The sequence below is a fragment of the Petromyzon marinus genome, chromosome 32 (assembly GCF_048934315.1).
Source record: "Petromyzon marinus isolate PM22_M1 ecotype Great Lakes invasive population chromosome 32, UKy_Petmar_22M1.pri1.0, whole genome shotgun sequence".
Classification (NCBI taxonomy): Eukaryota; Metazoa; Chordata; class Hyperoartia; order Petromyzontiformes; family Petromyzontidae; genus Petromyzon; species Petromyzon marinus.
The window spans coordinates 1562597-1577490 of NC_133698.1; the positions used below are offsets into that span (position 1 = coordinate 1562597).

General features: G+C 43.1%; 1 long non-coding RNA gene across 2 annotated transcripts; it reads left to right on the forward strand.

The window, feature by feature from the left end:
• Nucleotides 1–428: 428 nt before the first annotated feature.
• LOC116948065 (uncharacterized) lies at nt 429–12844 on the forward strand. Of its 2 annotated transcripts, none has more exons than XR_004403744.2 (3): nt 429–660; nt 1042–1105; nt 9184–12844. It is a non-coding gene; the product is annotated as an uncharacterized LOC116948065 (long non-coding RNA). The 2 variants fall into 2 exon arrangements; XR_012945799.1 differs by lacking the exon at nt 9184–12844 and adding an exon at nt 1303–2603.
• Nucleotides 12845–14894: the final 2050 nt, after the last annotated feature.

Sequence of the window (14894 nt, forward strand, 5' to 3'; positions counted from 1 at the left end):
AAGGTTAGGACGATTCTAAGGGCCCAGGCTGATTTAGGGCCCAGAAGAGCAGACCCCCTTTTTCTTTTCTTATTTCTTTTCTATTTTTTATACATACATTAAATGTGCTAGGGCCCCTCATGTACTAAATGTGTATTTTGTCCGTTTTGACCAAAGATTTAATATAAAAAACAAATAATGTATTTACTGTTTCAGTCACACCCCTCCCCCTCACAATGGTTCATTCCACCTGCGCTGTCCGAGGTACGATCGCTAGTGTAGCGTCTCTTGCTTATTGCACTTGCTATGATGCAGTGCAGACAGTGACACACGCAGGCATGTCACATCAAAAGTCAGGGCATCAAAAACGGAAAGAAAAGAAGGAAAGAGAAGACAGAGAACGCCAAAGTCGACAGTATGTCACAGTTTTTCAAAAAGAAATGTAGCTTGCCCTATTCCTGTATTCCAAAACTTTCAGAGTTACTTATTTTTGTTGCTACATGACCTGCTTTTATCTAGCTAGCTTAGTAAAATAATTACTGAATTATGATTTACATCCAACAATAATAACATCTCTGCTGTCTCCGGGGTTATCATGTCTCGTAGACACAGATTCAGCGGCTGCTGCACACCCACGTCCTCCTTCCCCCACATCCCCCGTCCCCGTCTCAGCCGAACAAGGTGAGCCTGAGCGCGAAACTTCACGAAGATTGAAGCCTCTAAACACGTCTTATCTACTGTGTTCGCCACATGATGATAACTTTACAAAACAAAAAGTAATCTACACGCTTCAAAAATTACAAAATCAGTTTGCCGTGTGTGTGACGTGTGTTCTGTGAAGTGACAGTGCTGCTGCTACGATCGATGATGTCAAACTTGACGTTCTTAATGTGAATAAAATGCCCCAGAAAAAATAATATAAAATTGAATAAAACATGTGTCTGTAGTAACCATTGGCTATAAGGAGTTTACAAAATAGATATTTTAATATTTTATATTAAGAAAACTAAATAGGCCAATAAAAGTAATATGCTTATTATTACGTGTGTGTGTTTGACTTAGATGCAGTCAGCTTTATTGTCTGCACCTCGTTCTCCTACTAATGACCCAGTCCTCTCAGTGTCAGGTAAGGTGAACATGGTCAGCTACCAAGGTAGTAAAAAAACAAATTAAGTTTTGGATTGTCTAATTTTTTTCTTGTGTTGTATAGTTATATGTTTCATATAATATTATTCAACAATGCAGTTAAGAAAATATTAATTCTAAGCTGTAACTTGTTGTTGACTGGGGGACAAAAATTATTTTGCTATCCTAACCCCGCAGAAACAAGAGAGAGACAGAGAGTTTTGCCAGGAAAGAGTGTGGAAGTTGAGGAAGCGGTGAGAATAGTGGAATATGAGAGCACAGAGGGAGCCCTAAGTGTAAAGGAAGATAACAGAAGAGAGGAAGATGAGAGAACAGAGGAAGCCATGAGAGCAGACTCAGAGGAAGATGAAGAAGAGACTGTTGTGTCAAATGATCCTGGTTTGTGGCCAGCAAAAATTAGCAATGCAGACAGAGAAAAAATTGTGGAAAAAATAGCTTCTTCTAAAGATAAAGAACAAGAAATGCCACATGATTCAAAAGGTAAAGCCTTCCCCGAATACCTCAAGTACACAAAGTCAGGAAATTGCAGGGAAAAGATTAAGAGAGACTGGGTCATTTACAGCCAAAGCACAAATGCACTATTTTGTATTCCTTGTGTATTATTTGGTCATGAGCTAAAGAAACTTTGTATGAGCGCACTAAGCAGTCAACATGGTTATAAAATCAAAGACATAACATGGCGTCGAATGTATGATAAATTCCCTAACCACGAAAGCAGCAAAGCACACAGGGAGTGCTACTTAAAATGGAAAACCTTACAACAGTCTGTAATGGCAGCTGTCCCTGGGGGAATAGACAGCAAGCTGAAGAAGCTCATACAAACAGAAATAGACAAAAATAGAGCTATTCTGAAGAGGATACTAGATGTAACCTTGTTCTTGGCCTCTCGAAATTTACCGTTTAGGGGTAAAACAAAAGACTTGGGGGACATTAATAATGGCAACTTCTTGGGTACCCTTGAGCTCCTGTCCCATTATGACCCACTACTCAACGAACATCTACAAAAAGTCAGAGACAAAAAAACAGGAACAAGATTGACACACTATTTAAGCTCAGATATTCAGAACAAATTTATGGAGTTATGTGGAAAACGAGTGTTAAGTAGTATTCTTAAGGAAAGGGAGGAATCAGTCTATTATTCAGTCATTTGCGATGCTACTCCTGATATTTCACATACAGAGCAAAATGTATTACTCTTACGATATGTAGGTTTTGATCAAGAAAACAAGAAATGGGAGGTTGTTGAAAGGTTTTTGGAGTTTAAAGATTTTCACAAAAAAACAGGAAGTGAGATTGCAGACATGATTGTAAATGTGCTTAACAGTCATGGCATAGATCTGAATGACTGCAGGGGCCAAGGCTATGATAATGGGGCAAACATGTCTGGAAAAATCAAGGGGGTTCAAGCCCAATTATTAAAAAAAATAAGCTGGCTACTTTTTCCCCTTGTGCGTCTCATACTCTGAACCTTGTTGGTGTGCATGTAGCTCAATCAAGTCCAGAGGTTACCAACTTTTTTGGCTTTGTCAATCGCCTTTATGCACTTGTTAGTGCCAGCCCAGAGCGATGGGCCATCTATAAGGCAAAAACGGGTTGCACTTTACATCGTCTGTCAGACACTCGGTGGAGTGCAAGGGTTAAGGCTGTTCAACCTATAGCCAAGCACCTGCCCAGTGTCCTAGAAGCTCTTGATGCCATCCTCTCAACCTGCAGTCTGACACCAGAGGCTCGGTCTGAAGCCAGCGGCCTAAAAAAGTATTTTGAAACTTTTGATACTGTTTTTCTGTTGACTGTTTGGGTCAAAGTTCTGCAAGCCATTGACAAAAGGAATATTATTCTCCAGTCAGGGAAATTAACTCTTGAGACAGAGGCAGAAAATATCAGAGCATTGCAGAAGGAGATGCAACATCTGAGGGATGAATGGGAGAGTTTATTTTCTGAAGCATCACTTGTTGCCCAACAGATGAGCATTAACCCTCTGTTCAGGTCAGGATTCAGCCGCCAGAGGAAAAGAAAACGGTTTCACGATGAGACAGAGGTAGAGGGAGCAAGGGAGCACAGTGCAGACACCATATTCAGAAACACTGTGTTTCTTCCCATGATGGACCACATAATCAATGACTTAAGTACCAGGTTTGCCACAACAGCTGAGATCTTGGATCAGTTTTCTGTAGTTGTAAAAATGGGTCAGTTACGTGATGATCAAATCCATTCTGTATGCCAGCCATTGATTTCAAAATACAACACTGATCTGACTTGTGAATTTGTAGATGAAGTCAGACACCTCAACTCTGTATATAGGGCCACTTTCCCAGGGTGTCTGACACCAATTTATCTGCTCAACAGCATTTACAAGATGCAGCTGCAGAGTATTTTTGGGCAGGTCTGCATAGTTTTGCGAATATTTTGCACACTGCCTGTGACCGTTGCTGGTGGCGAGAGAGCATTCAGTAAGCTGAAACTGATAAAAAAATTATCTGAGGTCTGCTATGTTGCAGGATAGACTTTGTCACCTTGCCATACTATTCATTGAAAGCAAACTGGCAAGAAAGCTGAACTTTGATGATTTGATACGTGATTTTGCCAGCAGAAAGGCACGCCGCTGGGCCATTATAAAGTGATGTTGAACATAACTTTGTTAGACCTGGATAACAAACAGTTGATGTCTGGTTCAGTACTTGTTTAGTCCTGAACTGGTTTAGGCCTGGCATTACTCCTGGTGTGTCTTCATTTTGAGCCCTTTTGGCCTAGCTAGTTTTATTCCTGGACTGATTTAATTATGGGTTAGTTCTAGCTGATGTTTCCTGATTGAGCAGTTTGACCCAGCTAAAGCTTGTTCATGTAAAGTATATGTCAATATGTGTACATTATGTTCTGTTGTGCTTGCAATTGCAATTGAGATAATAAATGTTCTCTCTTTTATGTAAACAAGTACATATTTCTATGGCGGCACCCCTGACTACAGGTAAGGTCTGTCAGAAGCGCTGGGGCAGGCAAGAGACTCGGGGATGGGGCAGCGAGATGTAGGAGCAAGGAAGCCGCGCCGCATGAGCGTTACCACCAGGCCGCCGAGACGGTGCCCGGCGGGCGCGGTTGCAGGCAGGAGAACCGGGAAGGAAGCGCCGTGCAGGCGGCTCAGGATGGCGTGGTATGGGCGCGGCTCAGCGAGCACCCTCCTGCAGCTGAGCCGCCCCCCAGTAGGTGTGGGGTCAAGCAGCACACGTGGGAGGGGAGCGGCTCCCCCAACCAAAGTGAATGCCTATCCAAAGTAATAAAACACAAAATAGGGCCTCTCCAAAATAATCAAACAAATGAAACTAAATAATTGTGGATAACAAAACGAAAAAGAGGGAAAAGGAGAATAAGCTGGGGATGAATGGATGGACAGGGGAGGGAGCGGATGGTTGCTGCTGCTGGCATTGCTCCACCCCAATATAAGAGCCTCTGTAAACAATGTTCTGTCCCGTAGCCAGATAACATCTTGAAGGTGCTGTTGCATGATTGGGTACACTTTTCCTCCAGTTCCTCTTCTGAAGTGGAAATGATGCCTTTAGACACGGTGATACGTCCATATGTGCCTTCAGCAAGAATACTGCCACTTCCAATATCAAGAAGAGCTGCAGCAAAGTTTCCTGCCTCTTGGTCTCCATGGAGATACATTTATAGTTAGCTTTAGTTTCATCACGTGTCCCCGGAGGAATGATGAATTGATGCAGGCTTTTAACTCATCAGCTTTGGTTCTTCGAATTACTACAGGTAAGGTCTGTCAGAATTCAGCCATGAGAAAACTACACCACCCATAATCCTGGAATTGTCCCGAAGGTCCTGCAAAGTTGTATTGATAGCCTAAAATACTCTCTTGTGGGACATGGTGCATTCATCCCACAATATTAATTTACAATTTACTATGACTTGTGCAAGGGCAGTCCCCTTTGACATATTACAAACAGGGGATTATTGTGGGGACAGATCCAATGGAAGCTTGAATGCGCAATGGGTAGTTCTTCCTCCAGTAAGCAGAGTTGCTGCAATGCCTGATGATGCCACAGGCAGAGCAATGTTCTCCCTTTGGCAAACCTTAGCCAGGAGCAGATTGAGAACAAATGTCTTCCTAGTACCACCAGGTGCATCAATGAAAAATATGGCTCCATTTTTAGACTAAATGTCTTCCAGGAATTTCGTGTAGGCTTCTCCCTGTGCATCCATCAGCTTTGGTTAATTTTCCTCAATAGAGTTGGTTGTCCCTGGAGGGTGTTGGTAGTCCGATACTTTTTTTTCCAACAATGGAGTGAAGTTTGTCTGCAATGAGGATGAGTGGCCTGGTTAAAGATGACATCAGAAAAGTTCACCTCGAGGTTGGGATTTGCTTGCTGAGCTCTGTGAAGGATGTCCTCACTCATGCCATCCTTGTGTTTTCCCAGAGTCCCATGGGGTTAGATGGGCAGCAAACTTGATGAATAATGCAGAAGAGCAATCTCAGTTGAGAAAGGGACTGACTATCAAAAGCTTATGTCATGGCTTTATCAGGATACTGATCATCTTCAAAAAATCCATGAAGATTGCAAGCTTTCCTGTATGTCTGACAGACAACTCCTTCCACTGTTCTTATGTCTTGGAAAGATGTTGGTCCTTTGACAACATGGAGAAGCATTTGCAGAAAGTAGCACTCCTGACTGTTGGGATAAATTATTTAGACTCTTCCTAAGGCATCAGATACAGCATCACCAGCACGTCGTTTTCATTGTTTTTGAGCAGTTCATGTATAGTAGGAGGGAACTTTATGATAGAGTAGTTTGGGAGCAAATGGATCACTGGCACAAAACAAAAAACGCAATAAGGATTGTATCTTGGGGAGCCAAGGCCTGTTCTTGGGCATTTCCTTCGGCGAAGTAGAAGCATTGCCCATTTTCGAGATGAACTGCCAAATACACAACTGTCGGGGAATGCTCATGGATAAGAAATCCAATAATTATTAAAATGGCCTCATTGCTGTTGATGTATTTTCCTTTGACAAAATTCTGAACTTCATCCACACTTTCTCCCTCTTTTGTAAGGCAAACACAGCCATATCAGATCCTTTGTTGATGTATTTGTAAACATTTGATGGCTTACACTAAAGAGCAGATTTCCAAATCAATGTGGGCCTTAAAGATAATGCACAGAAGAGGGCAGTAGGGAATGATCCACTGGTTGTCAACCTTTATTTCAGAGTTAGTGCCAGGTCTGAGTGTTGTTTCAAATCCACCATCTTCAGTTTTTCGGCGACGACATAGAGGATAATCATCATGCCCTGCCTGAATTTCAAGACATGTCTTGGATACTTCTTGGTGCACTTGTGGTCTTGCATACAAGTTGAATTTGGATTGAGCTCTCCAAATGGGCCATGGACCATTTGCTTGCAGACTACGTAAAATAGGGCAGGGTCTTTCTTGAGGCCAGGTAGCTCAGCACTGATAAATGTGTCAATGTCACTTGCGTTACTTTTTTCTTTCAACCATAGCAATATGTGGGCATGAGGAAGACCACGTTTTTGCCACTCAATGGTGTGCAAGTTACATCTTGTCTTCCCAAAGACGCTGCCTTCCTTTGTCATAATAAGCCTCGTGAGTTCATCAACTTTGATTTTAAACACTCTTGCAATGATGTCTCTCTTTTAGCTTTTAGTTTTGATAAAGCTCAACCCGGATCTCCTTACATTTTGGATTGCAAGTGAAGGTGATAAAGAGATTGGGCCTGCCATATTGCCTGATATAGGTCATTGCATCTCGAGTTCTCTCATGCATGCATGTATGTTAGTCCACCTGTGAAGGATGAGGGAAAAATAATGAATCTCCCCACGTTCTGAGCGTTTGCATCTCCGTCAGCATTGATAGCATCCCTGCGATGAACATACTGTTTTACATGCAGGCCTTTTTGATTGAGTTTAATGTAAAGAAGGCACTCACTCAATTTTGGCATACTCATCCACAACATACTGGTGAAATAGGTTGGCGCACCTTAATATGTAGTTTCCTCCTTCTCTGTCCATGGCTATAAATCCTTAGAGGAGATGGTTTTGTTAGGATGATTTTGGCCTGTTGCTTTCATAATTTGAGGAATCTGTAAGTGGTACCCATCTTGACCTTGCCACAGTATCACGGGGTATTGTAGGGCCTCATATGCTATGTTTGTATCAGGAATCGTTTCGTGGTGGTGTCTTGGTATCGAAGCACAATGTCTCTCTTACCATGTTCTTCACCCACTATAAGAACAGCAACCTCACCACAAATTGCAGCATTGAACCTCCGTGCATGGCCCCCCCTTGGGACCTTGGATGCACTGATTACAACCTGATAATCATTGGAGGTGACTTGTTGAGTTGCATGTTTGAAACTTGTAATCAATCAATTGTATTGGTGGAACATCCGTTGGAGGGAGATGACAATTTCTAGTCTGGCACCAGGAAGATTGCTGCATCGCTGGTTGCCTTGCTGACCTTCATCTCCCATCAAGTATATCTGAATAAACTTGTGCTCTTCGCCAAGCAGTGTTTGAATGGATCCAATTCGATGAAAATTTTGGCCTTGAACTTTGAATGTGGGCATAAATCCTAGCTCCACTATCTCCTTTGTTGCACCAAAATAAGTCATTTGAAAGCAAGAACTGTCAGAAAATGTTTAGACCCAGGGATGTGGCCAGATACCAATGATTTCAGTCGCCCAGGGGGGGTCTGCACAAGGCAGAGTTTGACTTTTCCATCACTCTAGCACATTCCCTTGGATTTTACTTTCCACTTTTTCAGCACCACACTGTTTTATACATATATGCCTTTTCCAAAAATGTATATTAAGAGTGATATTGCCTATGTCTTAATGTAATGGTTATTTTTTCCATATGTCTGAATTTAGCGCGTTCTAAAATCAATGCGGTAAAGGAGGCCTGTGAACTCCTCCCTCGAGACAACAAAGGCCAAAGGAGCACCCCCCCCCCCGCTGCCTCGCCCCACACAAAAAAAGACATCTGGAGGTCAATTATTCACAAGCTTTGGCTTTGGAAAGTTGTAAAGTTGGATTGACCACCACCTCATAGGAATATTTTCAAACATCATGGTATTGAACGTTAACTTGATATAATGTATTGTTACATAATGATGTAGCTCAAGAGGTTTTGAAAACGACGAGTTGCATGTTTTATTAACACCCACCTATCTATGCATAAGTGCCATGCGATCTTGGTTAGGCATATAGACTTGATAATGAATTATGGAAGTTTTGTATTGAAGTATTTAAGCAAAGGATCATTCAGAGGATATACACTACGAATTAGGTCCATTCTCCACGACCAAAATAATATGTATTCCAGGGGTATAACCAGAGCCTGTCCAACCGCCTCTGTCTTCCCAGTGGGTGTCAGTACATGCTACCGCAGGAATCTATTTATAAGCATGAGCCGACCAAAAGAGGAGGGAAGGCCGTTTCACAATAAACAAGGCTACAGACACACTACACTTAGGGCCAATGAAGAACATCTGCGCTTTTGTGTGAAGAAATTCAAAAGGCCAACAGCTGACCCAAGGAAGCAAAAGTCTGGCACATATCGGATATTAGGAGGAAGCCAAACCTCACAAACTAATCTTGCAAAGGCAAACTCCGGGGGGCACCCGTAACCAGCCAAGTGTCAAGAGCCTTTCTCTGGGGTATGGTCCTCAAAATCAACCATAAGTGTCGAGTCTTGCAGAGGCAAAAGCTCTGTGTTGCTAAGTGTTGAGTTCTGCGCTGACAGACTCTGAGTATCGCTTGAAAGTTTTATTCTACATTTTTACTCATGTTTGGAGTCGCTTGCAGAGTCAAGGACTGCGAGAAGTTGCACTGTACTAAGCTATAAGAATTGTGAGAGGCTAAGAGATGTGCGAAGGCATTTTCATATAATAATGTGATCGGCTAAGACGGGTGAGAAGTGGAGATTGGAGTTATCCACTCATATCGAGAATGCATTAAATGTTGTCCAAGCTATAGGCTGGAATAGTTCTGTTGTTCAAGTGACTGATATTCTGATGATAAGAGTTTTGATTAATTTTAGAGAGTGAGCGAGGAGCAGCGATGAGCGGTGCACAGCAGGAGCGCTCCCGAGGGAGGGGGCACCAAGGGTGCTTGAGCGAAGCAAGCTGCTGTTGACAAGGAATGAGGAGCAATGTGGCCACAGACCATTCCGACTGCTGATCGAGCCTGGCGTGCAGAGAACCTGCAAACGTGCAGTGCAGCAGCTTACGGCTAACCACGAGCGTGCTGACTCGGAAGCCCCGAGTGCCCTCCAGCGTGGGTCGAGCTTGATGCACAAAAAAACGTGCCTGGTGTCAATGGGGGTGATGCGCTGCCACCTAGCAGACGAGCTGCGAGTGCTACCTGGCGACGTGGCCACAGTGCACCCCTCTGCAGACTGAGTCTGCCCCATCGGCCCCTTGCCAGCGGTGAGCCATCAGCGTGCCGACTCGACAGCCACTCCACTTGTGGACGGAGCCGGACGGACACGCAGCCCGAGTGGATCACACGCCGTGTACCGACACACGCCCGCCGACCCAACGCGCCCTGCTGGGGACCTGAGGTATTTTCGCTACAATGGAACACGGATATCGCAAGCCTCCCACATAAATCCCGCGACCGCAGAGTCACACAGTTGGTAACACGATCCATGTGCAGAGATCGTACGTGGATGAACTCAAACCATACTACCCGCTATCATTATTGGACCTCGTGGTGGCTGCCCCTCTAACATACACACACGACGCGCATAGTCGGTAGGAATAAGTTTGTTCCGCGGTGTTTTGTTTCGCATAGGGTTGCCATTCCAAGGTGATGTGTTAATTATGAATCGGTCGTTAAGAAGCATTGTTCTGTCCCTTAAGTTGCATGAATACGGTCGTTAGAAGTATTTTAGTATAATCTAGATTTGAAGCTTTCGTGACTGCAGGAATCCATACTCTTTGGTTCTTTCGGTAAAGTCACGTAGGTATATTATTTCAAAGACAGTGCAATACTGTCAGAGCATGTTTTTTTTAATATTCGTAGGTATATTATTTTATACCTACATGACTTTACCGAAAGAACCAAAGAGTATAGTGTTTTAGTCATTTGTTTCTTTTAATCGCATTATCTTGCCAATTAATTCATTGATGTCCTACTAGCCATTTTGGCGTCCTCTGGTCTAACACTGTTTGAGACCAGGCTCTAAATGAAGCTGTCTCTGGTATGGACCCATCAGTTTCAAAGACAATGCATATACTGTCAGAGCATGTTTTTGTTTGCATGTTCACCACAAGTATATGTGGTTAATGCAGACATGATTCCTTGCAAAGGTTTCAGTTTGGTGTTTTAACATCTTAACACCTGTTTTATTGCCAGAAAGGGGAAACCCTATTATCATAATTGAATACTGGCAAAAGGAGGTTTCACCATGTAGCTGCTCAACCCGAGCTCTCAATGTCCTGATAGTGGCATTGTCTTTGTGCTGTTCGCCTTTTGGCGTCCTCTGGTCTAACACTGTTAGAGACCAGGCTCTAAATAAAGCTGTCTCTGGTGTAGACCAATCAGTTTCAAAGGCAATGCATATACTGTCAGAGCATGTTTTTTTTGTTTGCATGTTCACCACAAGTATCTGTGGTTAATGCAGACATGATTCCTTGCAAAGGTTTCAGTTTGGTGTTTTAACATCTTAACACCTGTTTTATTGCCAGAAAAGGGAAAACCCTATTCTCATGATAAGTATCTACTAAAACGAATCTATATGCTCGCATTAATGCTATTGTTTTGACATATTTACTTTAATCGTGTAATCTTACCAATTAATTCGTTGATGCCCTTTTGCCATTGGGCACACATTTCTATACCATGTTTCCGTATGAATATTGCCATTTGTAGGGGTTTTCCTATCATTGTGTATTGTCGCGTTAACATGAGAAATTAGGCTATTGTTCTATTGCCCTGTTTAACAACGTAACCATACGACTTGACCATCGATGTTTTTATTTGTACGGATCGATGAGCACGATATTTGCATGAGTACTACATTTTGATTTAAAGCTTTTGTGACTGCAGGGATTCATATTCTTGGTTCTTTCGGTAAAGTCACGTAGAAGGGAAACAATAAAATAATAAAAATATAAAATAAAATTCTCACGACGTTTCGACTGCAACACAAACAACCATCATCAGGTGTGAAAACCACATGAAAATTTGAAAAAAGTGGCGGTTATTTTTAACGTTGCGGGGATCACAAAAAAGATCTCCAAAATCTTGAATAAACACAAGATCCAGGTCCGATTCAACACATTACATAAAATCCGTGATCTGGTTCCGTCTGTAAAAGATGTGATTCCAGACATACAGTACCCTGGCGTCTACAAACTAAGTTGCCTCTGTGGTAGTAGTTACATTGGAGAAACCAAACGACATGTCTCGGACCGCATTCGTGAACACAAAGCAGACCTGAAACATGGTAGGACCAACACCTCGGCCGTGGCAGATCACTGTTATAATTCAGTAGGTTCACATGACATTGACTTCTCCAAGACAGAGGTTTTTTGCAAGCCATCTGGCTACCATGAGAGATTCGTTCATGAGGCTATTCACATATACAAACACAGAGACAATTTCAACCGAGAAGATGGATTCTGGCTTAGCAATCATTGGAAGGATTTGATAAACCATTTCGGGTCTTAATTGATTGATCACGCTCAAGGTGGCTTTCAGACCGCATCCATTATTTTTAGTCTCCCCCCTCCTCTTTTCCGAACATAGATGGACTCGTCCATCTGAACAAACTGTCAAATCTCTCTCCGTGGTGCTAACGTTAAAAATAACCGCCACTTTTTTCAAATTTTCTTGTTGTGGTTTTCACACCTGATGATGATTGCTTGTGTTGCAGTCGAAACGTCGTGAGAATTTTATTGTTTTTTATTTCTATTATTTTATTGTTTTCCTTCTACGTGACTTTACCGAAAGAACCAAGCATATGCATGAGTACTGTTGTGGTAATTTTGATGCTAAGAGTGTTTGCATATTAGAGTGTTTTTAGATATTAAAGTTGCTTAATACAGAAGAGTCTGAGTGGCTCCTTCCTAAGTTCATGGATAATTAACTTAATTATAAGAACTGTATCCTGTGGCGAGAGCTGAATCCTGAGACCGGACATAATAACAATAAAATCATAATTAGTAAATGTTAAGGCAAGAATCAGTAAATGTGTAAGCGAGAATCATAATCTGTAAAGTTAAAGCGCTCACCCAAGCCCCGCTAGGGCTGGTACTACACCCCATAACCGGGCTGCCATTAATGACCACACATTATCCGCCGTGGCTTCGTAAGCCCGGCACCACACCGTGACAATCACAGTCACTACACATTAAATTTAATGCGATCTTGAGAGCAAGGATGAAGAAGTATCTCATCCACAGTTCAGTGTTATGTGTAGTGCTGTACATTTATGCTTCAGTATGGTGATTACACGATGTAACCTTATTTAACACAGTAGCTTATTCTCTAGTGTAGCTATTCAGTGCTAATGTAGGTGCCTGGTTCATCCAGGACCTATTGTTGAGTTCCTTGTTATCTAAGACAATGTTATGTTGCTCCTTGTGTTCATTCATTGTATCGATATTGCAAGTATTAACAGATGCTGTATTTTGTGTTTTTTCCATTAGTTTTACCTCGTTCTATTCATTAAATAGTATGGAGTCGGATGTTCACCCTGGCTCTGAAGGTTTATTGAATGCGAGGTTAACTACTCGGATAGTGGTGCAATGCAGCGCACAGCGAAGCCGAGACAGTAAAAAGACATTCTTCTTGGAGCTCTCAACCAGCCAGCTCCTCAGGCTTGGAGCTCTCAAGCAGCCAGCTCTGCAGCTAGTCTACATTAAATTTGTGTTGCAAGCATCGCAGCATGGAAAGCCACAGTTCAGCAGGGAGAGATGCTGAAGCAAGTGATATAAGAAATCCAGGATCTCCCATCCTGCCTCAAGAAGACCAAGGGAGTTCAAGGCCTCAAAGAGAGGTCAGGCTGACACAAAGGGGCCTTGGAAAGCTATGACGCTGAGACGCAACACTTTGATGCCAGGATACAAAGGGCATGGGACCGGGTTGAAGCAGATATATCTGGACTTGAAAACGCCTCAGACACAGTGGCCTCAATTCAGCGGGCCATACAGCGAGTGAAGGTCAGCAGTTCAAGCTACAAGCTGCTGACAAATACATACTTCTCCCTCCTGAAGAAAGTGAAAACAGACGAGGGCATCGAGGGAGTGCGCATGCAAGAGCACTTCGTTGAACTGCTCGATGATAATGTGAAGGCAGTGATACAAGACGCAATGGACCGCGTGGAGGGCTTAGTAGAGACACGGTCTCAGCACTCTGTCTCATCCAAGTCCACCACAAGATCTAAAGGCTCAGCACACTCACAGATATCATCTACCAGTATGGCAGCAGCTCAGGCACGTCCAGCAGCAGAAGCAGCAAACGCCCGTATCTCCTACATGGCTGAAGAGGAAGCCATGTCAATTGAAAAGGCCCACATACAAGAAGAAGCAAGCATAGCAATTGCTGTTGCACGGAAGAAAGCAGTGCTGGAAGAGACATTGGTGGCTACTGCTGCACGGAGGAAAGCAAAGCTTGAAGAGCAAGAGAGTATATTAGTGGCTACTGCCACACGGAAGAACATTGAGCTGGATGCTAAGTTAAGTACCCTACAGCTCAAAAAAGAAGCAGCTGCTGCACAGGCCCAGGCAAAGGTGCTCGATGCAGCAGCCAATCTGGATAAGGAAGAGAATTGGAGTGAGTTTGGCACTCAGATGCCTGTCAAGGACCGTGATCAACTTACCAGAATAAAATATTTTGGACAGGTCTGAACAATGCACCAATGCTCCTCCACCAACCGATACTGAGCAAAGGGTGGATGTCGAGGCATCACCGCCTCCATGCCGAGTGAACATGAATGCTGTCTACGGGAATAGTGGAAATGCATATCCTGCCCTGGCAGTTAGTCGCCAACTCAGCGTCGCACACGTGGGGTCAGACATGGATGCACCAAGTCAGACCCACATTCCAGACAGTCACATAATGGGATCAAACCAACGTGACCGAAACCTTTTGGGCCCACAATCCAACGCCATTGCGAATTATGGCACGCAAGGCAATATAGCCAATAATAGCACCTCACAAGCGCCAGTATGGACACAGCCTGGATCAGCAGGCATAGGGGACTTTGCTAGGTACCTGGTTCACGGCGAACTAATCATCACAGGGCTCATGAATTTCGATTTAAAGCTTTCGTGACTGCAATGATTCATCTTCTTTGGTTCTTTCGGTAAAGTCACGTAGAATGAGAATAAAATAATAAATTGATAAAATAAAATAACACAATAATATGCTCACGACGTTTTGGCCACAACACAAGCGGCCTTCATCAGGTGAAGGGACGAGACTGTCTGGTAGGACAGCGCTGGAGTCAAAGAGCCACGTTCAGATCACGACCTTTAAGCTGTGTGAGAGGAAACAAAGCGCCTTGACAAAGGAATTAGCATATAATTTAGCATTGAAATGGCTGAGTGATTAGCTTGTGACTGGTCACAGAAATAGCTATGTTAAAAGTTAAAGCATACACATCCGCAGAGGCACCCCTTGATAAAGGAATTAGCATAGAAAAAGATGGCAAACTACCCTTTTTGGATGTCTTAATTAAAAGGAGACATGATGGTTTAATGAGCCACTCTGTCTACAGAAAAGCTACCCATACAGATGCTT